General features: G+C 36.4%; 1 long non-coding RNA gene across 1 annotated transcript in view; it reads right to left on the reverse strand.

Moving 5' to 3' along the window:
* Positions 1 to 1,996: 1,996 nt before the first annotated feature.
* LOC145716168 (uncharacterized) overlaps positions 1,997 to 22,835 on the reverse strand; it is a 453,113-nt gene continuing 432,274 nt past the window's right edge. Inside the window, exon 2 of the long non-coding RNA XR_014138630.1 lies at positions 1,997 to 2,812. This is a non-coding gene — a long non-coding RNA (uncharacterized LOC145716168). The remainder of the gene's footprint in view (positions 2,813 to 22,835) is intronic.

Genomic DNA, 22,835 nt, shown 5'->3' on the forward strand with positions numbered 1-22,835 from the left:
TGATCGTTAAGAAGGAGATGAAAGACCACCCTGGCATGAGTGCCTCTTCCTCTTCCCAACCAAATGCCACAGGACATTCCAAGTGCTCCTGTTTTGAGAGTCTGGCTGTCCCCATAGGCTGATGGACTAGGGTTCACTCTAGAGCTCATCTCCTATAATTGGAAGTGCTGTCCCAAAGGCTCTCTTGGGAGGCAGGACTGGGACTGCAGGGCCTCCTTAGGCCTCTGGAACTTTCTGGACACCAGAAACCCAGATTGGGTTCTGCTATGGGACAGGCACTCTTCACCCTCTGAAGGCCCATGCCAGACTGAGTCTGTGGTGCCACATGAGATAGGCAGTTCGGGCAGTGGCAACAGAGGCAGAGTGGCTGCCACCATCCATGGTGGTGTAAGTGGGCTCTGGTGCCTCAGCCAGGTCATCAAACATGGACATTTGCAGCTCAGCCACAGCAAGAGTTTGTGGGCCAGTCTGCTGGTATGAAAAGGTGAGCCATAGTGTGGTACTTGCATGACTCAGCAGCTGCATCAGGAGCATGCATTCCTGAGGAAGAGTGAGGGGGCAAGGCAAGTGAGGGGGAGTGGCAGATGGGGAGGGGAAGCATCAGAACAACCAGCTTGTCCCAGGTCTGTGACCTACTTGGTTAAATTTATTTCTAAGTATTTTATTCTTTTTTTTATGCTATTGTAAATGAGATTATTTTTCTTAATATCATTTTGTATATAGAAATGCAATTGATTTCTGTGTTGATTTTGTATCCTGCAATTTTGCTGAATTCATTTATTATTAGTTCTAACAGTTTTTTGTTTTGTTTTGTTTTGTTTGTTTTTGTGGAATCTCTAGGGTTTTCTACATGTAAGATCATCTCATCAGTAAACAGAAATAATTTTATTTCTTTCTTTCCAACATGGGATGCCTTTTATTTCTTTTTCTTGCCTAATTGCTATGGCTAAAACTTCTGGTATTATGTTGAATAGAAGTAGAAAGAGTGGACACCCTTGCCTTATTCCAGATCTTAAAGGAAAAACTTTCAGTTTTTCACAATTGAGTATGATGTTAGCTGTGCGTTTTTCATATATGGCCTTTATTATGTTGAGGTAGTTTCTTTCTATTCCTAGTTTGTTGAGCGTTTTTATCATGAAAGGGTATTAAATTTTGCCAAATGCTTTTTCTGCGTCAATTGAGATGACTATCTGATTTTTATCCTTCATTCTGTTAAAGTGGTGTATTACATTAATTTTCATATGTTGAACCATCCTTGCATTCTAGGAATATATCCCATTGGTTATGGTACGTAATCCTTTTGATGTTCTATTGAATTTGGTTTGCCAGTATTTTGTTGAAGATTCTTGCATCAATATACATCAGGGTAAATGATCTGTGAGGGTTGTTTGTTTGTTTGTTTGTTTGTTTGTTTTTGTAGTCCTTAGTCTAGTTTTGCTATCAGAGTAATGCTAACCTCATAAAATTAATTTGAAAGTGTTTCCTTAAGTTTTTTGGAATCATTTGAAGAATGGTGTTAATTTTTCTTTAAATATTTGGTAGAATTCTCCATGAAGTTATCTAGTCCTGGTGTTTCTTTGTTAGAAGGTTTTGATTACTGATTCATAATTGATTTCTTCATGATTCAGTCTTAGGAGGTTGTATGTTTCTAGGAATTTATCTAATTATTTCTGGGTCATCAAATTTGTTAGTATATAATTGTTCCTAATAATTTCTAATGATCCTTTTATTTTTGTGGCATCAGTTATAACATCTCTTTCATTTCAGGCTTTTGTTGAATTTCTCCTTTGTTTTTCTTAGTCTAGCTAAGGGTTTGTCAATTTTGTTGATCTTTTCAAAACACCAACTCTCAGTTCTGTTATTTTTTTCCTATTGTTTTGCTATTCTCTAGATTATTTTTACTCTAATCTTTATTATTTCCTTCTGTTAATTCTGGGTTTAGTTTGTTCATTTCTATTTCCTTGAGGTGTGAAATTAGGTTATTGATTTGAGATCCTTCTTCTTTATTAATGTAGGTGTTTACTACTATGAACTTCCCTCTTAGTTCTTCTTTGTCTTCATCCTATAAGTTTTGGTATGTCATTTCATATTCATTTGTTCCAAGATATTTTCTATGGTTCCTCACAATTTCTTCTTTGATCTGTTGGTCGCTCAAGAGTGTGTTGTTTAATTTTCACATATTTGTGAATTTTGCAGTTTCCACTTACTGTGCACGTCTAGGTTTTATTCCGTTATGGTCAGAAAAGATACTTGTTATGATTTTGATGTTCCTAAATTTGTTAAAAACTTGTTTTGTAACCTATAACATGTGATCTGTCCTGGAAGATGCTTTGTATGCACTTCAGAAGAATATGCATTCTGCTGTTATTGGGTAGAGTGTTCTGTATGTATCTGAGATGTCCAATTGGTCTATACTGCTATTCAATCCCTCTATTTGCTTATTTATCTTATGTCTGGTTGTTCTAGCCATTATTGAAAATAGGACATTGAAATCTCCTACTATCATTATTACTATCTACTTTCTTCAATTCTGTCAATGAATGCGTCACATAATTAAGTGCTCTGATGTTAGTTGCATATATAATTGATATATCTTCCTGTTATATCTTCCTGATATATCTTCCTAAAAATTATCCTTTTATTATTATATAATGTCCCCCTTTGTCTGTTATGATGATTTGTGACTTAAAGCTTATTTTGTCTGAATTAAGTATGGCCACCCCTATTTTCTCTTGGTTACCATGTGCATTGAATATCTTTTTCAATCCTTTAACTTTTAGCCTATGTGTGTCCTTATATCTAAAATGAGTCTCTTATAGACACGTTATAGTTGGATCTTGTTTTTTTGGATCCATTCAGCCACTCTATGTCTTTGAAGAATTTAATCCATTTAAATTTAAAGGAAGGACATACTATTGCCATTTTGTTCAGTATTTTCTACATGTCTTATAGTTATTTTATCCTTCTTTTCCTCTCTTTCTTCATTCCTTATGTTTTATTGATTTTTTTTGTGTGTGGTAATGTGTTTTAATTCCTTTCTGATTTTCTTTTGTGTATCTTCCATACATTTTATGTGTGTGTGTGGTTACTACGGGGATTACATAGAACATCTTATAGTTATAACAATCTGTTTTAAACTGATAACTTCAATTACATACAAAACTATACTCCCTTACATATCCTTCCTGGTTTATCAATGTCATAAATGACATATTTTTATATTTTGTATCCATCAATATAGTTTTATAGTAATTGTGCTTTTATATTTTAAATTCTATACCAGAATCAAATGTGATTTATGCACCACCATCACAGTATTCTGTGTTTGTTTATATATTTACATTTACCATGGATGTATGTTTTCATATGCTATCCTATTGCTGTTAGCATCCTTTTGTTTCACCTTGAAGGAGTCCATTTAGCACTTCTTGTAAGGCAGGCCTAGTGCTGATGAACTCCCTCAGGTGTTGTTTATACAGCTAGGTCTTTATTTATCCCTCATTTTTAAAGAACAGTTTGCCAGATAGAGTTTGCATTTGGCAGATTTTTTTTTTTTCCAGCACTTTGAATACATCTTCACATTCCCTTCTGGTTTATAATATTTCTGCTGATAATATCTGCTGAAAATCTAATGAGAGCTCACTTGTATGTGACAAGTTGCTTTTCTCATGACTTTCAAGATTCTCTTTTTGTCTTTGACTTTTAACAATTTGATTATAATGTGTCTTGGTATAGGCCTGTTTGGATTTCATCTAGTTAGAGCTTTTTGAGCTTCTTAAATTTGGATGTCCATTTTCTTTCTGGTAAGTTTTCAACCATTATTTCCTCAAATAAGCTCTCTGCCCCTTTTTCTCTCTCTTCTCCTTCTGGGACTCCTATAATGTATACACAGTAGTCCCTCATTATCTGCAATCTAACTTTCTGTGATTTCAGTTATCCATGGTCAACTGCAGTCTGGAAGCAGATGATCTTTCCTCTGATGTATCATCAGAAGGTCAGTAGTAGCTTAAGCTACACCACAATGCCCACATCATTCACCTCACTTCATCTCATCACATAGACATTTTTATCATCTCACATTATCACATGAAAAAGAAGAGTGAGTAAAGTATAATATTTTGAGAGAGAGAGATCACATTCACATAACTTTTATTATAGTATACTTTTATAATTATTCTATTCATTATTATTGTTAATTTCTTAATGTGCCTAATTTATAAGTTAAATGCTATCAGAGGCAAGTACATATAGGAAAAGGCATAGTATATATAAAGTTGGGATATCCCATGAAACACCCCATGGATAAGGGGGGATTACTGTATTGTTCCATTTGATGTTCAATAAGTCCCTTAGGGTTTCTTCAGTTTTCTTCTTTTCTTTTTTGTTTATTTCTCTAACCTGATAATTTTAAATGATCTGTCTTGAGTTAGTGATTCTTGTTTGATAAAGTCTGCTGTTGAATTCCTCTAGTGAATTTTTCAATTTAGTTACTGTATTCTACTCCAGAATTTTTGTTTGGTTCTTTTTTTCCAAGTTTCTACCTCTTTGTTGATGTCTTTTCATGAATTATTTTCCTGATTTTCTTTAGTTGTCTATCTGTGTTCTCTTTCAGCTCATTGAGTTTTTTGAGATAATTATTTTGAATTCTTTAATAAGTAAGTCATAGATTTCCATTTCTTTGGGGTCAGTTTTTGGAGATTTATTTTGTTCCTTTGATAGGGCTATATTTCCTCATTTCTTCATATGCCTTATTTTTTTTCCACTAATAACTGAAGTATTTTTATTTTATGGCCTTTTTATTTTTTGCTAGGATTTGGTCATTCGACAAAGCAGCCACCTTTCCTATTCTTATGGACTGGATACATACCAGGGAAAGATCTTCCCCACTCAGCCTGGCTAGAGATTCTGAGGGCCTTTCAAATCTTTTCTGGGGATGCATCTTCTCTGGGCTTGTATATGCCATTTCTGAATTAGAGAGGTTTGCTGGTTTCTTTTTCAGGAGCTCATCATCCCTTTCTCCCTCTTGTGTATGTATGTACACTGCAGGTTTCCTGGTGTTGCAATAAGCCATCAAGCTTTTTTCTCAGAGGCCCCCAGGTATTCAAATATGCTAGTTCTCTGTCAGCACTCTGAGTTACATAAGACATAATCAATCCGTCATGCAGTCTCCTGAAAAGCCAGAATGTTGGGCACACACTCCACATTTCTCTTTCCCTTTCTAGGAAAAAGTAGTATGTTGGTCCTTTTATCCCAAATGCAGTAAGCTGTGTCAGCTTGGGGAAAGGACTATCACAGGTAAAATGCAATGGCTTTTCTTACCCATTTCAATGTAAGTTTTCTGGTTTTGCACTTGCCTGAGATACTGTGATGCCTTAACTAGATTCCTGAGTTCTCATAAAGGCCTTTTGGTATATTGTTGTCAAGTCAGTGCCTCTGTAGAGGAATGAGGTCTTGCTCTGGCATAGTGTTTTTGGAAAATTTGTATTTGAATTAAGATTGGCAGAGCATGCAGCTCCAACTTAGCCCTACCCTCATTCCTCCCCTTGTCTTATATGGAGCCCTGAATGATACAGAATTCTCTTACAGGCTCCTCTAGACACTCTATATCCATGTATTTTTCAATCTTTGAAAACCCAATATCAAAATACCACTCACAGGAAGCCTCGCTACATGAGTTTCACCTTCAGGAGGGAGGGGCTTAAAACCTCATGAATAAACTCATTCAATTGATAAATAGTTCTAGGTTTCAGAAACTGAATTTTTATTATTTTTTTACACTAGACTGTAATCTACTTCTGTACTGTTTCTACTCATTGCTCCTATTCCTACTCTCAAGAGAAATTCAAAATAACTGGTCTGAGTTTGTTGTTGTTGCTGTTGTTTTGTTTTAACTACATAGGACAGTCCTCTATTTAAAGATGGATACACTGGGGCACCTGGGTGGCTCAGTCAGTTAAGCATCTGCCTTCAGCTCAGGTCATAATCCCAGGGTCCTGCGATCGAGCCCCACATCAGGATCTCTGCTTGGTGGGGAGCCTGCTTCTCCCTCTCCCTCTGCCACTGTGCCTGCTTGTGCTTGTTCTCTCTCTGGGAAGTAAATAAATAATATCTTTAAAAAAAAGATGATACAGTGACTCACTCTAGTTTGGTCTGGTTCTGGATCAACATCCCCACGCCCTTTTTAAATTTTTTATTATTAATTAATTAATTTATTTTTGCTATAGAGAGAACCCACAGAGAGGGAGAGGATTAAGAAGTATTTGGGAGAAGGGACGATTTTTTTTTAAAGATTTTATTTATTCCCCAGGCCCTTTTGTCATATGAATCAAGACCTTCTCTCCATCCTCATGCCCTCCATGGAAGCCAGTTTGCTTCTGTCCTTTCTAACATTTTCTTTAAAGGACCCCAGAATTGAACACAAGATTCCAGATAGTGTCTGATTAGCATAAAGCAAAGGGGAACAATTACTTCCTAGGATGGACTCATTGTGCTCCTGACAATGGGATCCTTCTGTAAATAAGTTTTGTTTTGTTTTTTTAAAGCAGCTAAATCAAGTTAAAAAGCTTTTTTTTTCAATCCCCCATATATTTTTCACATAAAATAATGTCCATTCAAGTCTCCATATTCTGCATTTGAAATGAATTCCACAATTTCCAGACTCAGAGTCCTAAATAAGGAATGTGATTAACATAAAAAACCTGGGTTTTATTCCTTTACTGATAGCCAACATACTCTGATATGTAATATTCCCCACCCAGCTTTCCCTCTACTTTTTCCTTGTATTTTTCTTAATATCACCATTGTGATTCTTTCCTCAATTATTTGGTGGGTCCAGTGTTTTGTGTAGTTTATTTGTTTAATACTATTTCCATTTGACTGTAGTGAAGCTCCATAAGAAAAGAAATTTTGTTTATCTTGTTCACGATATACCTGGTGTTTAGCATATCATTTGGTCATTGTTGATCATCAATACATATTTATTGAATAAATGAAAATGCTCCCTCCCTCAGATTTCCCCTTCTGCTTCCATTTTTTTTGAAGGTCATCTGTGTTGGTTGGGTCTTCCAGGAAGCTGACATTGAGATAGAATTATGAGTGTAAGCAGTTTATTGGAATAATGCTTGTGAAAGATAACAGCAAGAGGGAACAGAACTGGGCAGGGAGAGCCTCAAACAATCTTGTCCAACCTGATAATGTGCTGTAACGCAAAAACTACTCATTAGAAGAGTTCTGTGATGGGAAGAAATAGCCTAGCTCCAGTATCCCAACCTCTTGAGAGCCAACACTGTGGTTTGGTCATATTTTCTGGCATGTAATAAGTATTAAGTAAATATTTATTAAATGAATAGCAATACCATAGGACTCTTTATGCTCCTCTCCTCCTGCCCAGGAAGGAAAGATGTGCTCTAAAAGAGGATATGTTCCTGGTAATGTATTATTAGAACTCCTCATTAAGAGATAACAGAAACCAAATCTAGTTGATATATGAAAACAAATATGGGGGGTGGATATATTTTAAGGATAAAGAGATGCCTTACAGATTTTGAAAGATGCCAAGTCTCACAGATTCTGCAAAGCCTTCTGGATCCCAGGCAGTGTTCCTCTTCCACATAATGTCTGAGTTTCTCTCTGTAGGTGATTAATTCCATTGCTCTACAGATTGGCTTTCTCCATTTCTCTTGTCCTCCAAGGGAAAGTGGCCATCCAACATCTTCCGAATTTATATTGTATAGTTACAATACAAACTACAACCTGCTTCACAGTTCCAAATGCCAATGCCCATGAGAAGGATGAGGATAGAGAGTCTACTTGGTTCATCATGAATCGTGTTTTTAGCCTAGTTCCAATCAGCCGTGGCTGGGGAGTGAAGTGGGATGGTAGGCAAGGTGGTAGAATCATACAGTGGAAACATGGCTGGTAAGTCCATCTCAGCCTTATGACCTGGAGGAGCAGTTCTTTTTTTTTTAAGATTTTATTTATTTATTTGAGAGAGAGAGAAGGAGAGACAGTGAGAGAGTACAGGTGAGGAGGAGAGGGAGAAGCTGGCTCCCCACAGAGCAAGGACCCCAACACAGGGCTCAATCCCAGGACCCTGGGATCATGACCTGAGCCGAAGGCAGACGCTTAACTGACTGAGCCACCCAGGGCCCCTGGAGGAGCAGTTCTAAGAGAAGGAAGATAGCAAGTAAAAGAATGAACTTCTGGACAACTGGGCATGGGCTACAAAAAGATGTTATGGTGACTGTATCCCTGGAAATCTTAAAGAAGAGAAGGTTTAATGACGTGGCTTAGATATTCCCTTAGAGGCAAAACACTCTTAGTGTCTCTTTCAGCTCCATGACTCCAGTGATCAAGCCCTCTCTCTCCTGAGGGGTGAGCCTTTTCTATATCCTTTAAGAACATCTCCAGAATCAAAGGACCAAGCAGGTAAAAGGAGACAGGCATCAAGGTGAAAGAATTGAACCTCTCAGAAATCACTCAAGAGAACTGATATTAATAGGGCTTGGATGTTAATATCTATATAAATCACTCATATAATTAAAGTTGCTTCAGTTAGGAGGGTAGCTGATTCTGTAAATTTTTTTTTTTTAAAGATTTTATTTATTTATTTGAGACAGAGAGCATGAGAGGGAGGAGGGTCAGAGGGAGAAGCAGACTCCCTGCCGAGCAGGGAGCCCGATGCGGAACTCGATCCCGGGACTCCAGGATCATGACCTGAGCCGAAGGTAGTCGCTTAACCAACTGAGCCACCCAGGCGCCCCTGATTCTGTAAATTTAACAGAGTCATTCTTTTAATTAAATCAGTTTGTCAAAGAGCATGCTGGGTATAGTTTTTTTGAGTTGCAAAGCAAAACAGAGCAAATAATTTGTTATACATGTAAGTTTAAAACTAAAGTTCACTATGTGATCCCAACAAATACTTTGACCATTTGGGTCTCAGTGTCAATTGTTCATTGATTCTCTTACACATTCACTCATTATTTCATTTAACAAATACATCTCAAGCATCTCCACAATGTTAGGCTTGGTGCTAGGTTTGGGAGATACAAAAGTAAATCACATAGTTTCTTCCTTTAAAGATGCTAATACATTGCAGAGATGGTCACATAAATAGGTAATTGCAAGACAGCAAAAAGTACTACAATGAAACCGCATAACCGTGCTGAAGGAATCCAGAGGAGACAGTAGCAAAGATTAACATGAAGTCTCAAAATCTGGATCTTGAAATTCTATGTGGAAGTGTTGCACTTTCTACCTCAGATCCAAAGTACTGTTTTTAGCATGAGGCATTTCTTCCTTAATTAATTCTTCATTGCTATACTTCATGCTTCAGGCAAAGTTGCAAGCCTGGTGTATTGCTTTTTACTGATTCTATAACATATACCACAAACTTAATGGCTTAAAATAACACCTTTCATTATCTCACATTTTCAGGAAGAAGTATAGCATGACATTACTGCATTCTCTGCTTAGGGTCACAAGGCTAAAATCAGTTTTCAGGCCCAACATCCACTTCCAAGCTCACTATCTATTGACAGAATTCAGTTTCATGTGGTTGTTCCAAGTAGGATGATGTTCCCATTTCCTTGACACATGGTCCCTTTTATCTTCAAGCTAACAACAGCATATAACATCCTTCTTGTGTTTTGAATATCTCAGATTTCCCCTTCTGCTTTAAAGGGATCATGTAATCTCCCTATCTTAAAATCCACTGATTAGTAACCTTAATTACATCTGTGAAGTCCCTTTTGCCATGTAACAAAATATTCATGGGTGTTAACACCAGAGAAAGAAAAGGTCACAGAGCCGAAATTCGGCTACTATACCGGACATAGGTAAATTATTTCTCTCTTTTTGCTGGTTGATTTCTTCTGAATCACTATAAAAAAGTGACCATTGCTTTGGGGAGAGGATGTACTAAACTCAAAGGCAATGCCTAATAAAATAAAGATTTCTTTGCATTAGGTCAGATGATTAAGCCACTTATTCCTAATTTGTGGTTTGCTTTCATTCAAACCTCCCAGTCATTCTAGGATACTTAGTAAAGGTAGAGGCTGGTAATTGAGCTGGTTGATGTTTATTGAGCACTTACCATGAATCAGACACATAAATTCATGTAATCCTCACAATGCTCTTATGAAGTAGAATTATTATGGTGATTATTTGACAGATAAAGCAATTAAGGTCCTAAGAGTTTAAATAGCTTGCTCAAGTCTGTATAGCTAGGACAGGAAATCCCGAAATGTGAATCCAAGGCTATGTGGTTTGAGAGCCTAAATTTCTGACTACCACCCAATGTTGTTTCTCCTGGTAACCAGAGAGAAACTTTCCTTTATATGTAAACTAGGTGGGGGGAGAAAAAAGAATGGAGGAGGGAAGGACATATTTATATGTCAAACACATGCACACACACACACAGTCTCATGGAATTCTCAGAAATGTTCTTTTTGGCTATATATTGACACACTCCTTCCTAAAAGCAAAAAATGAAGAGCAGGAAATGAAATGAGAAGTGTTCTGTGTGCAGGATGTTATTAGCAACCATGAGGTTCTGGACATGTCTGTGGAGTCAAGTCCAAGTGTGGAGCTGAATGTGCCCAGTCTCTTCAAGAAATGAGCCCTGAGGCCAGCACACCTGGGCCTGTGTCAGCTACAACCATGCCAGGTGATGCCTCTTCTACCCAGGAGAACATCTTGGTTCAGCCAGGATGCCATCTGGGTCTCTGATTAATTTGAAGGTGAGTTAGCTCTAAATACCTAAGGATACTGGTATTAGCCTGTGAAATTATTCCAGATTGCTCTAAAAAATGACATCATTCAAATGATGCTTTTCGTCCCAGGCCTTTGGTTTGGCATGGTTCAGTTCTGCCAAATGAGAACTTATGCTGCTGCTTTGACAGGAGCAACTTTTGGAGTCAGAAAATGCCAGGCCATTGTCCACCCCAGCCAGAGTTCCTGGTTTGGCTTTGTTTCTAAACAAATCCTGGCATATGGAACCTTTCCTGCAGAGAGAGCTTTCTCTTACCTCTTCTTTATGACTTCATATAAATATGCCCAAGTAATTTCTTCTGAGAAAGAACAGAAACTTTACCTTTCTTTTTACTTTTTCATTATTAAAAAAAATGTTCATTTTAACCTTCTCATGGACTTTAATACACAAAAGGCTCATATCATTCATTCAACAAATATTTATCGAGTGTCTACTGCAAGCCAGACACTGTATTAGCTATTTTGGGCACTGCAGTAAACAGTATCAACAAGGTTTTCTCAAAGATCTTGAAATCCGGTGGAAGGAGATAGAAAATAACAAAATAATTATAGATTGTAAAAAAAATGCTAGGAGAAATAAAAGCAAGGTTATGAGATACCAAAAATCCTACAAAGGCAACTTTAGATAGAAGGCAAGGAAAGACCTCACTAAGAGGGTGACATTTGAGCTAGGGACCTGAAAAATGAGAAGGAGCAAAGAGCCAGAAGTATACAATTACAAGTAGAGAAAAGAATACTTGCAAGGTCCTGAGGTTGGAAAGAGCTTGGTGTTTTGAGGAAGAGAAAGGCAGCTAGTGTGCCAGGAGGGTAGTGAGTGAAGGAAAAGATGGTATGAGATAAAGTTTTCAAGGTAAGGAGAATCTCAATCATGGTGAGGGTGGGTGCTGGAGGATATGTTATATATTTTTTCATTTGATCTTCCCACAAATCTGTTAAGGATTAATGTTTTTTTTTTAGCAATGAAGAAACAAAGGTTCAGGGAATTTAACCAATTGAATGGTAGCTTTCCTCTAAAGACAAGGAGGCCTAGCTTTGCAGAGCTACTATTAACCTACAAAATAGTTCCAAATTGCTGCATAAATGAAATTCTTCAAATGTAATTTTTGTTTCCAGGCCTTTGGATTGATGGGGTCCAGAAAATTCCAAAGTCTATTGAAAACTAAGAATTTTTGCAAAATCTTTCAAGAGAACCACCTTTAAAACAGTGAATGAGGGGTGAAATTATATGACTACTTCCATCCAAAGTTGATAACTGAAAATGGGTTCAGAACAGGCAGCTAAAGACTTCTGTGTTAATTATTTGTAAAATCTGTGCTCAGCCCAAATATCACACCTAATTCCTATTCATATCTCCTACTCTCTTCCATTGTGGATCCCAACACCTTTTTGTTGGCAACATACACTGACATACTCAAAACATACATGAAAGGGTTAAAAGTTAGAAGTTCAACACTGATTTTAAAATAAGTTTTGTAAAATTGAAAAAAATTCACCCAATTATAGTGCCACTCACTGATTTTCCTTAAGCTCTAAGTCTATTTGTGAGTAACAATGTTTACTGCCCTGACCTTTCCTTGCTTTGTTTGTTGAATGAGCTAAACTAAGGAAGATACAATATAATCAGCTTTATTTTTCATTTCCACTGCTGCCTTCAAACCATTCTACCAGATCTTTCTTCTCTGTCCTCTCAGGCCAATTCTATAGCTTTTTTGGCCTTCTGAATATTAATAAAACAGTATCATTTTTAAATATTAAAATCAATCTAAAACAACATCTAAGCTCAATTTTAGGCTCTTCTTTCTCTAGTTTGGCATTGCCCAAGAAATTTAAAATTAGAGTGAAAAAAGGGATAGCCCATTTCTTTGCTACTCTGATATCCCATTCTCCATCTTCTCACCTCACCCCGTTATGTTCCTGTGAGAGCACCAAAGTGAAAGAACCATGTAGGCTGTTTCATTGGTCAGCCATTTTTACCTAAACATTTCCTCCTCCCAGCAGAAGGGTCAGACAGTATTTTCTCACCTGTGCTGTGAAGAGGTTCAGGCTAGGTCTTGAGACACCTCTAAGAGTTCAGACTCTCAAGCTTAATCTGCAGAGAAAGGAAGTAGACTTAATGTGGACAATAATAAATTACATCACAAATAATTACATTATCTATACCTTATACACTCACAGTTTTCATCTACAGATCCAGTGTCATTCTTATAACCATGAAATCCTTTTGAGGGAAATCAGAGCAGGGAGAATAAGTGACTTGCTTCATGGCTCCAGATGAAATGAGCCTTCCAGCAGAGCTTACAAACTTAGTCCCTCTTGAGCTTTGGCTTAAGAGCCTTCCTAACCAATAGCTATCTTCATTTAAGACGTCTCAGTCTTGTCTATCATGATTTTGCTTAGTTGTAAATTTCCTGTCATGCTTAATACAAACATTATTACATATGACTGTGGAATATTGTTTTGTCACATTAAACTGCCTTAAGTTTATACTTAATGATACTCAAATGCAGGGACACACACTGTCATACTATGGCTTAGGTAGCAAACTGTATAGACTGATGAAGTCTGTATACTCCCTTACACTTGGACAGTAGGCCATGGTTTACGAAACACTTTCACATACACCCATGAATCTCATTGACTTGCTTGTGAGGCAGATACCATTATAGAGAAGTGGAGCAAGGAGCTAGGAAGAACTTTTCAGATGTTCATATTGCTTATTTATTTGTGTTGATGAATGCTTGTTTCTGAATTCATAGCTTTAAGTAGTCTGCTTCAAATTCCATTAGGTTTAACAAGTAAAACAGATTCTGCTTCTAGTGCCCCACTCTCTGTAAGGAGAAATTAATGGAGCTCATTCCATTTTCCAGAGTGGCCAAACTTCCCAAATTCAGGTAGGATATGGGAGAGTGAGTGATCTTTGTAAATAAAAGTTGCTTGGTAACCAATGACCTAGTGTCATATTGTAATAGTTAAGTAGGGAATGTATATGAAGGAGTTTATAATTCCTACATCTCAAAATTTAAGTTAAAAATTTTAATTGTTATTTATTTCCCTAAATAGAGCATAAGCTCCTTGGGGACAGTGCCCAGTCAGTGAATGAATACCTGTTGATTGTTTGACAGCATCATTTTGTGTTCTACATTTGTGCCTTTTAACAATGTGTTAACTCATGTACAAAAGGAATTCCCCAATTTGGGTTGGATGCTGAATAATAAAAAGATATAAGGGCAGAAACAAGTAGAGCAAAAGAAGAAGTGATTATCAGTTAGAAAGAAAGCCTCTTATCCAAAAATCTTCAAACCAAGTAATTTTCTTCTACTTGGATTTTACCATGAGAGGGACAATTGTTTGAGCACACTTGGGTTGATTCAATGTTTAATATGCTTAAGTTGTAGACTAAGGGTGGCCATTTTATTTTGTTAATGCCAGATGCAATTCTATAATAAAACTCTTTTTATTTATTAAAAAACACATGCAAATTGTTAAATAGGAATTCTACCCTCTTTGCTCTTCCTTTTTTCCCCCCTCATTTCTTTCAAGTGTCTCTGAAATTGTCCTTGCAAATGAGTAATTTGTGAATTTTGACCATCATCCATAAATTAGAAGCAAGAATTTGTGGCCATATTTGTAAATAATTCCATGGATCAGGTTTTGGTGATCATCTCTATTTTTGATGCAGGCATTGTTTCTTATTTATCTACAGCTCCTGGAGCACACAGCACACAGTAGGTATATAAAAATGTTTGAAAAACGAGTACATATGAAGGGAGAAGAGAGGAAAGGTTAGAGCTTGTATCCTTTAACCTGACTAACACTGGTGGCTGTCTCCATTGCAGCAAAAAAAAAACCAAAAAAAACAAAAAAACATTTCTAAGGGCAAGAGAACAACTCTGCAAGATGTTCATGAAACAAACCATTGTGCCCAAACTCCCATCATTTGTACAATACCTTCTGTACTATCCCATACTCCTTACATTATCTTTATCATTTGTATCTTATTTAATTTTTTGATTAACACCTTTTTCTTAAAAATATTTACAAAAAAGCAAAACCAGTTCTGATATAAATCATAAAGTGGATGCCTACAGGCAGTGGAGATTGACTGGGATCTTCTAGGGAGATGAAAATGTTCTACATCTCAATGTGGTATATATATTTCTTAAAACTCATTGAATTATAGGCTCAAGAACTGTGCTGATTAAAATATGTAACTTTTTCTTCAATATAAAATATACTTAAAGAAAAGAAATAGATCAGGTAACTTAAATACACTGATAATTAAAACAAACAAACAAAAAATAGATCAGGTAACTTAAATACATTGACAATTAAAACAATTAAAACAAAATAACAATTAGTGTAATTAATTTCTAGATAGATATTATTCTTTATAGAAGGCTCTGAGCCTAAAGCTGCTCTCTTTTTAAGTGTTTAAAAAAATTTATAAAGAATGCTAACAGCTATCTCTCTCCCTCTCCCCTTCCCTTTTGTTTCTTTCCTTTCTTTAAAAAATATTTATTAGCATTTTTCCTTCTGTTGTTCCAAAGCCATGAGTGGGACCTGACAAGGTAGGCTGCAGGCCTATGTAAGGAGGCCAATCTTAGCACAGGGCAGGTGTATTTGCAAAGAGGGTGGTAGCACAGCAACATCAGAAGATTGACTACCTCCCAGGAGATTGAGCAAATAAATAAATATATCAAGAACAAAAGAGTCAGGTTTCTCATTACCGGAAAGAGTTACAAATATGGAAAAAGATAAAGCTAGAATAAACCCACCTGGCATTAGGTTGGCATTGGATGTACAGAGTGAGCTAATAGTTTCCATTATAGATAAAGAAGTAAGTATAGATGTAAATGTGTGCGTAGTTCCTTAGCTGTCTGCTGAAAAAGGCTGGGAGCAGTAGCATCCTACTAGTAATGAATACCTAGTGCTCATATCTTGGTGTCAAACGCTAAATGAATCAGAGCTCCCTGAAAAAATGACTGAATCTATGGCTGGGGCTGGAAAAGAACATGATGAGCCTGGATCATCTTAGGTAACAGAAAGAAAGGAAATGTTCAAAGAAGGATGAGGGCATGTCAAAAGAACGCAGAAGTAAACTTGAGGGGGCTTTAACTGGCCAAATAAAGGACAATTGTAGCTTTTAAATAAATGATATAACAAACTGTAACTCATTGAACTAGCAAATACTCCACTGATATAAATAAATGAATAACTAAATAGTTGGAAGGAAGAGAAAGTTCTTCCATATAGTGGAAGGCCTCCAATTAAATGTAGAAGGAATAATCATTTTAGAAAATCACCATTTGGTAATAAGGGTAGTAATAATTAACCCAGGCAAGAAATTTCAATGCACATCCCTAAAAAATACTTGCTAATTACAGATGGAACAAAAATTAGAGAAACCTGGTAGACACCATCTTGATAAAGTGGATAAAATGAACAACACTGGTAACGGGACAAAAAGCCATCATGTGCAACAGATAAGATATAATGAGAAGAGTATAGTGTGACAGTCTGGCCAAAAATACATAACAGGTATAATAATGGTTATGTACCCAATAATGAGGAAACATTGGATGAATCCAAACCACAAGACATACTAAAAAATATCTGCCCTATCTTCAAAAATGCCAAGATAATGAGAGCTAAGTAACGTATGGATGCAAGAGGAGGACACTCTCTAAATTCTTCTTATAGATGTCAGGGAAGGCTTACCAAAGGAGATGACTTACGTGTAATCTTGTAAACACTGTCATAAACTAGAGAGGAAGTTATTTTAGGCAAGGGGATAGCATATTCAAAGGTGTAGGGTCTTGGGTACTTGTAGAGAGCTGGGTTTACCTGGAGCACAGAGATGGTAGAAGCAGCCATTGATGAGGTAGGGCCAAATGATAAAGGGACATTTCCTTTGCCTTCTTTTGCACAGTATTATGAACACATGCAGTTTGAGGAACTGAAAAAAGGCATCTGAGTTGATGTATTAGTCCAGGCTCTCTGAGAAACAGATGCAAAGATAGAATTAAATGTGCAAGTTTATTAAGAGAAATGCCTGCATGAAAGGAAATTGAGAGGAAGTGAAGTCTGAGAGAGCCATCAGGCTGTGATGTACATCTGACCCTGAGTGAAGGAGAGGTAAGGAAGTTTGCATGGAAGTTTCAGTAAAAACCTTTGGCTCAAGGACTTTCTTGAGACAAAGTTGTCTGTCAAAGCATTTCTCTTGTTTCCCAGGACTGCATTAATATTCCTACCTCACTCAGTTATCGGTGAGAAGCAGCCCATGGTAGGCATGGCCTTGGTGCAAATGCAGGGAAAAACTTCATAGTGCAGCAGTGTGGATCCTTAGTCAGTTATGCTCCCTGTAGTAGCAGAAAGCAAGATGTATTTTCATGTGTACCACATTTCAGTTTCGGATGATGAAAAGGATTTAATTGACAGAAGAGGTAAAGGATATTCCAGGGAGGGGTGTGAAAAAGCTTCAACTCAAGCATTTAGTACTTAACCTTTGTTCTTTTTAAATTATCAATTTTCTCTTAGTTACAAAGGAATCAGACCTTTTTGAGGCATGAGCTATGAGCACACTAATCAATCTGCAGTTAATAAACATGGACACCTAATCCTGGAGAGCCTACCAACTTGCCCTCTCTTCTTAATGTAGTTAAGTTTTCTGTTTTTCATATTTGGTCCATCTGTGGAGGCTAACTTAAATATCACATAACTATCTTTTTTTGGGAATTATTTTGATCCACCATGGTAACACAAGTTGTTTTACACTGAACAGAAGTTGGTTAGTAATTATATATGTCTTTTACTAATAAAATAGGGAAATACTTTTTATTTATATTTAGTAGAAAAACATTTTTTCCCCTTCTACACTAGGTTCATGTTTTAGGGAAAAGCTGGTAAGAAGGAATAGCAAAAGGGATCCTTGATTTTGAAAAGACTGGGAACAATTGACATCAACTGATCTTGTTGAGGTCCTGTTGAGATTGCAGAGTATGAATTCATAACACAATTTCAAGTTGCTTTAGTCTATTCTTAATTGCAAATTTCCTAAACCCTATTAAAGAAAGGAAATGGTCTTTTTAGACCTATTTTATCAGGTTTGGAGTCCCCTCATTCTTTATCAAGTGCCTGAAAAGTTCTCCAAATTGCATAAGTAACAGCTATAAAATATGACTCACAGCATTTTTTTCACTGAGTAATGCAATTAACACTTTAATATTGTAGCCACTATTTTGAAAAAATTCTTATTAACATTTATTAACTGCTAGCAGAGATATTTTTTTAACTCTAAGAAAAAGATTCAAGATGTCCATTATAGTTTTTAACAAACTTAACAATGTGTCCTTTCCTCAAAGTATGATGTGTCTGTTCCAAATGATGCCATTTAAAAACACAACAGAGTATTTCACTGTGTAAAAAATTGGTGGCTAGGATAATTTGGGGATTTTTTTTTTCATTCAGTGGCATGAAAATTGTAATTCCAAAAATGAATGCATACAAGAAATAGCTTAACTAAAGAATCATGCTAAAGAAGTGTCTGTAAAATAGTAAAATAGTTGCTGCATATAAGCTATAGTTTTGGCAATTGGTTTTCAAGATTATTCAGTTAAATACTCTACAATACCTGAATAAGACAGCAATATTTTATGAGTGGTGAAGGGAGATTCCCATCCCCTCTTTTTTTTTTTTTTTTTAAAGATTTTATTTATTTATTTGAGACAGAGAATGAGATAGAGCATGAGAGGGTCAGAGGGAGAAGCAGACTCCCTGCCGAGCAGGGAGCCCGATGTGGGACTCGATCCAGGGACTCCAGGATCATGACCTGAGCTGAAGGCAGTCGCTCAACCAACTGAGCCACCCAGGCGCCCCCCCATCCCCTCTTTTTAAAAAATAATCATTAGCTAGGTATTTATCCAAAGGATACAAAGTGATTCAAAGGGGCACATGCACCTCAATATTTACAGCAACAATGTCTACAATAGCCAAAATATGGAAAGAGCCCAGATATCCATTGACAGGTGAATGGATAAAGAAGGTGTGGTATACATATTCAATGGAATATTACTCAGCCATACAAAAAATGAAATCTTGCCATTTGCAATGACGTGGATGGAACTAGAGGGTATTATGTTAAGCAAAATAAGGCAGTCAGAGAAAGACAAATACCATATGATTTCACTTATCTGTAGAAAACAGATGAGCATAGGGGAAGGGAAGGGAAAATAAAATAAGATGAAAATTGAGAGGGAGGCAAAGTATAAGAGACATTGAACTCTAGGAAACAAACAGGGTTGCTGGAGGTGAAGTAAGTGGGGGGAAGGGAAAATTGGGTGATGGGCCTTAAGGAGAGCGCTTGATGTAATGAGCACTGGGTGTTATATGCAACTGATGAATCACTAAATTCTACCTCTGAAACTAATAAGAAACAAAACAAAACAAAACAAACAAAAAAACCAAAATAATCATGTGCTTTAAATATCTTTGATGATAACCATCATTCTTGGTTTCATATATGCTGTGGTTATTTGTTTTCTGGCCAGGAATGCTTTGATTTACCCAGAATATATACTCATCTTTTAATGCTGATCAGAAGGGCAACCCTGGTGTAGTCAGCCTGAAGCAAATTTTAGAGAGGATGCTAGCATGAATTAGTTTGATTTTGGATGTGGTTACAAAGATCTGTTTTGGTTATTTTATTTTTAAAGATGTTTTGTAGCTGTTCCAAATTCATTGGCCCTTTAGAGAAGAGAAATGAAAAGATGCAGCTTCTTCCTGGTCAGGTCACTGCACTCCATGATTTCAGGGGGCATGGCTTGCATCCTTTCCCATGTAAGATGCAGTACAATAGAAGAAAATAAACTGTTTATTCATTTCTTCCCAGATATTGGGAGAGAGGATTTTTTTAAAGGTGAAGAATTAATCACTGCTATAACAAAGCCAAACATACAGAAAGACTGGCATTTTTTCTAGGCTTAAAATTGTGCTGTCCAATATGGTAGCCACCAGTCACTGGTAGCTACTGTGTTAATGAAATGTAGCTAGTCCAAACTGATATGTGTTCTAAGTGTAAAATACATACCAGATTTCAAAGACTTAGTACAAAAGAAGGAATATAAAATATCATTATTTTTTTAAATATTGATTGCATGTTGAAATATATTGGATATATTAGTTTAAATGGATTATGCTATTAAAATTAATTTGAACTGTTTCACTCTATTTTTCTCAATGTGACTTCTCAAAATTAGAAATTACAATGTGGCTCAAATTGGTGGATTACATTATATTTCCAGTAGACAGCACTAATCTGGAATATTTTATCTATTTGTGCCCTCAGGAATGATTTTATCTCTTCTATTCTTTGTCCCTAGCACAAAACTGCTACAGGAGCTCAGATTAGCCTTGTCGGGACACTGACCAAGTTGGTTGATTCCAAAATTGAGATCCTCAAAAACAATGTACAGAGCTTGAACCATCCAGGAATGAAGGAACCAGGGGAAGTTAAAAGGTAGAAATTGTCAGCCTTTATCCTTAGATGTTTCACAGGGTCAAATTTGGGAAATGTGACTTGAACTGAGATTTTTCTAGTGTTATGAGTCACTGAACTGGAGCCCATGGAAGACATGAGAGGATTTTATAACCTCTTGATATTATACAAAATTAGTCTGTGTGTACCTTCTTCTTTAAAGAGGATCTAATTTTAATTAGATTCTCAAAGGAGACCAAATATTCAAAAATATTAAGGATCCTAATTCTACTTTTATTAAAAGATTTATTTATTTGAGAGAGAGAGAGTGTGTGTGTGAGCAGGGGAAGGGGCAGAGGAAGAGAGAATCTCAAGCAGACTCCCTGCTGAGTGTGGAGCCCAACATGGGCTGTATCACACCACCCTGAGATCATGACCTGAGCCAAAATCAAGAGTCAGATACTTAACTGACTGAGCCACACAGGTGCCCCTCCTAATTCTATTTTTTAATTGAATTATTTTTGTATTTTTTTTTAAGATTTTATTTATTTACTTGAAAGAGAAAGAGAGAGGGAGCGAGCACAAGTGGGAGGATGGCAGGCAGAAGGAGAGGCAGAGGGAGAGGGGGAAGCAGGCTCCCTGCTGAGCAAGGACCCTGGGATCATGACTTGAACCAAAGGCAGAGCCACCCAGGTGCCCCTTATTTTTGTTTTCATGTTGAGTTGTATAAATTCTTGACATATTTTGGATATTAACCCCTTATCAGATATATCATTTGCAAATATCTTTTCCCATTCAGTAAGTTGACTTTTCATTTTGTTAATGGTTTCCTTCACTGTGCAAAAGGTTTTTACTTTGGTGTAATCCCATTTATTTTTGCATTTGTTTCCCTTGCCTGAGGAGATATATCTAGAAAAATGTTGCTAAGGCCAATGTGAAAGAGATTACTATATTCTCTTCTAGTTTCATAGTTTCAGGTCTCACATTTAGTTCTCTAATCCATTTTGAGATTATTTTTGTGTATGGTATAAGACAGTGGTCCAGTTTTAGTCTTTGGCATGGAGCTGTCCAGTTTTTCTTGCCTTGTATATATATGCTTGCCTCCTTTGTATTAGATTAATTGACCATATAAGCGTGGGTTTATTTCTGGGCTTTCTATTCTGTTCCATTGATTTATGTATCTATATTTTGCCAGTACCATACTGTTTTGATTGCAAGTTTTGTACTTTAGTTTGAAATCTAAGATTATGACACTTCTACCTTTGTTCTTCTTTCTTAAGATTGCAGAATATTTTGGGGTTCCATAAAAATTTTAGTTATTTGTGAATAATACTATTGGTATTTTGATAGGGGTTGCACTGAATCTATAGATCGCTTTGGGTACTATGGACATTTTAACAATATTGGCTCTTCCAATCCATGAACATGGAATATCTTTCCATTTGTGTTGTCTTCCATTCCTTTCATTAATGTTTTATTGTTTTCACAGTACAGGTACAAGTCTTTCACATCCTTGGTTAAGTTTATTCCTAAATATTTTTAATAGACATTTTTCCAAAGAAGATAGACAGATGGCTACCAGGCACATGAAAAGATGCTCAACATCACTAATCATCAGGGAAATGCAAATCAAAACCACAATGAGTTATCACTATCAGAATGGTTAGAATAAACACACACACAAACACAAGAAATAACAGGTATTGGCAAGGATGTAGAGAAAAAGGAACCCTTGTGTACTATTGGTGGAATGTAAATTGGTGCAGGCACTGTGAAAAACAGTTTGGAGGTTCCTCAAAAACTTAAAAATAGAAATACCATATGATCTAGTAATTCCACTACTGGGTATGTACCCAAAGAAAATGAAGACACTAATTTAAAAAGATACATGTGTTTACTGCAGCATTATTTACAATAGCTGAGATAAGGAAGTAACTTAAATGTCCACTGATAAAGAAGATGTGATATATATACACAGTGGAATATAACTCTGCCATAAAAAAGAATGAGATCTTGTCATTTGCAACCACATGGATGGAACTAGAGGCCATTATAAGTGAAGTAAGTCAGATGGAGAAGACAAATACCATATAATTTTACTTCTATCTTGAATCTAAAAAATAAGACAAATGAACAAACAAAAAGCAGAAACAGATTCATAAATACAGAGAACAAACTTGTGGTTGCCAGAAGAAGGGGGTGTGGGGGATGAGCAAAATGGTTGAAAGGGAGTGGGAGGTACAGGATTCCAGTTAGGGAATTAATAGTCATGGGGATGAAAGGTACAGCATAGGGAATATAGTCAATGGTATTGTAATAGTGTTGTATGGTGAAAGATGGCCACTACACTTGTGATGAGCATAGCATTGTACAGAGTTGTTGAATCACCCACTATGTTGTACACCTGAAACTAACGTAACATTGTATGTCAACTGTACTCCAACTAAAAAAAAAAACAAAAACAAAAGGAATCCTAATTCTAGGATGAAATGGCTCATTCAGATAGGATATTTCACAATTATTGTAAGGTAGTCATCCATGTCTATGAGTATCAGCTTTCTAAATAATGTTAACACGTGTATACACACATCAT

The sequence above is a fragment of the Leptonychotes weddellii genome, chromosome 11 (genome assembly GCF_054177405.1).
Source record: "Leptonychotes weddellii isolate Sample4059 chromosome 11, ASM5417740v2, whole genome shotgun sequence".
NCBI lineage: Eukaryota > Metazoa > Chordata > Mammalia > Carnivora > Phocidae > Leptonychotes > Leptonychotes weddellii.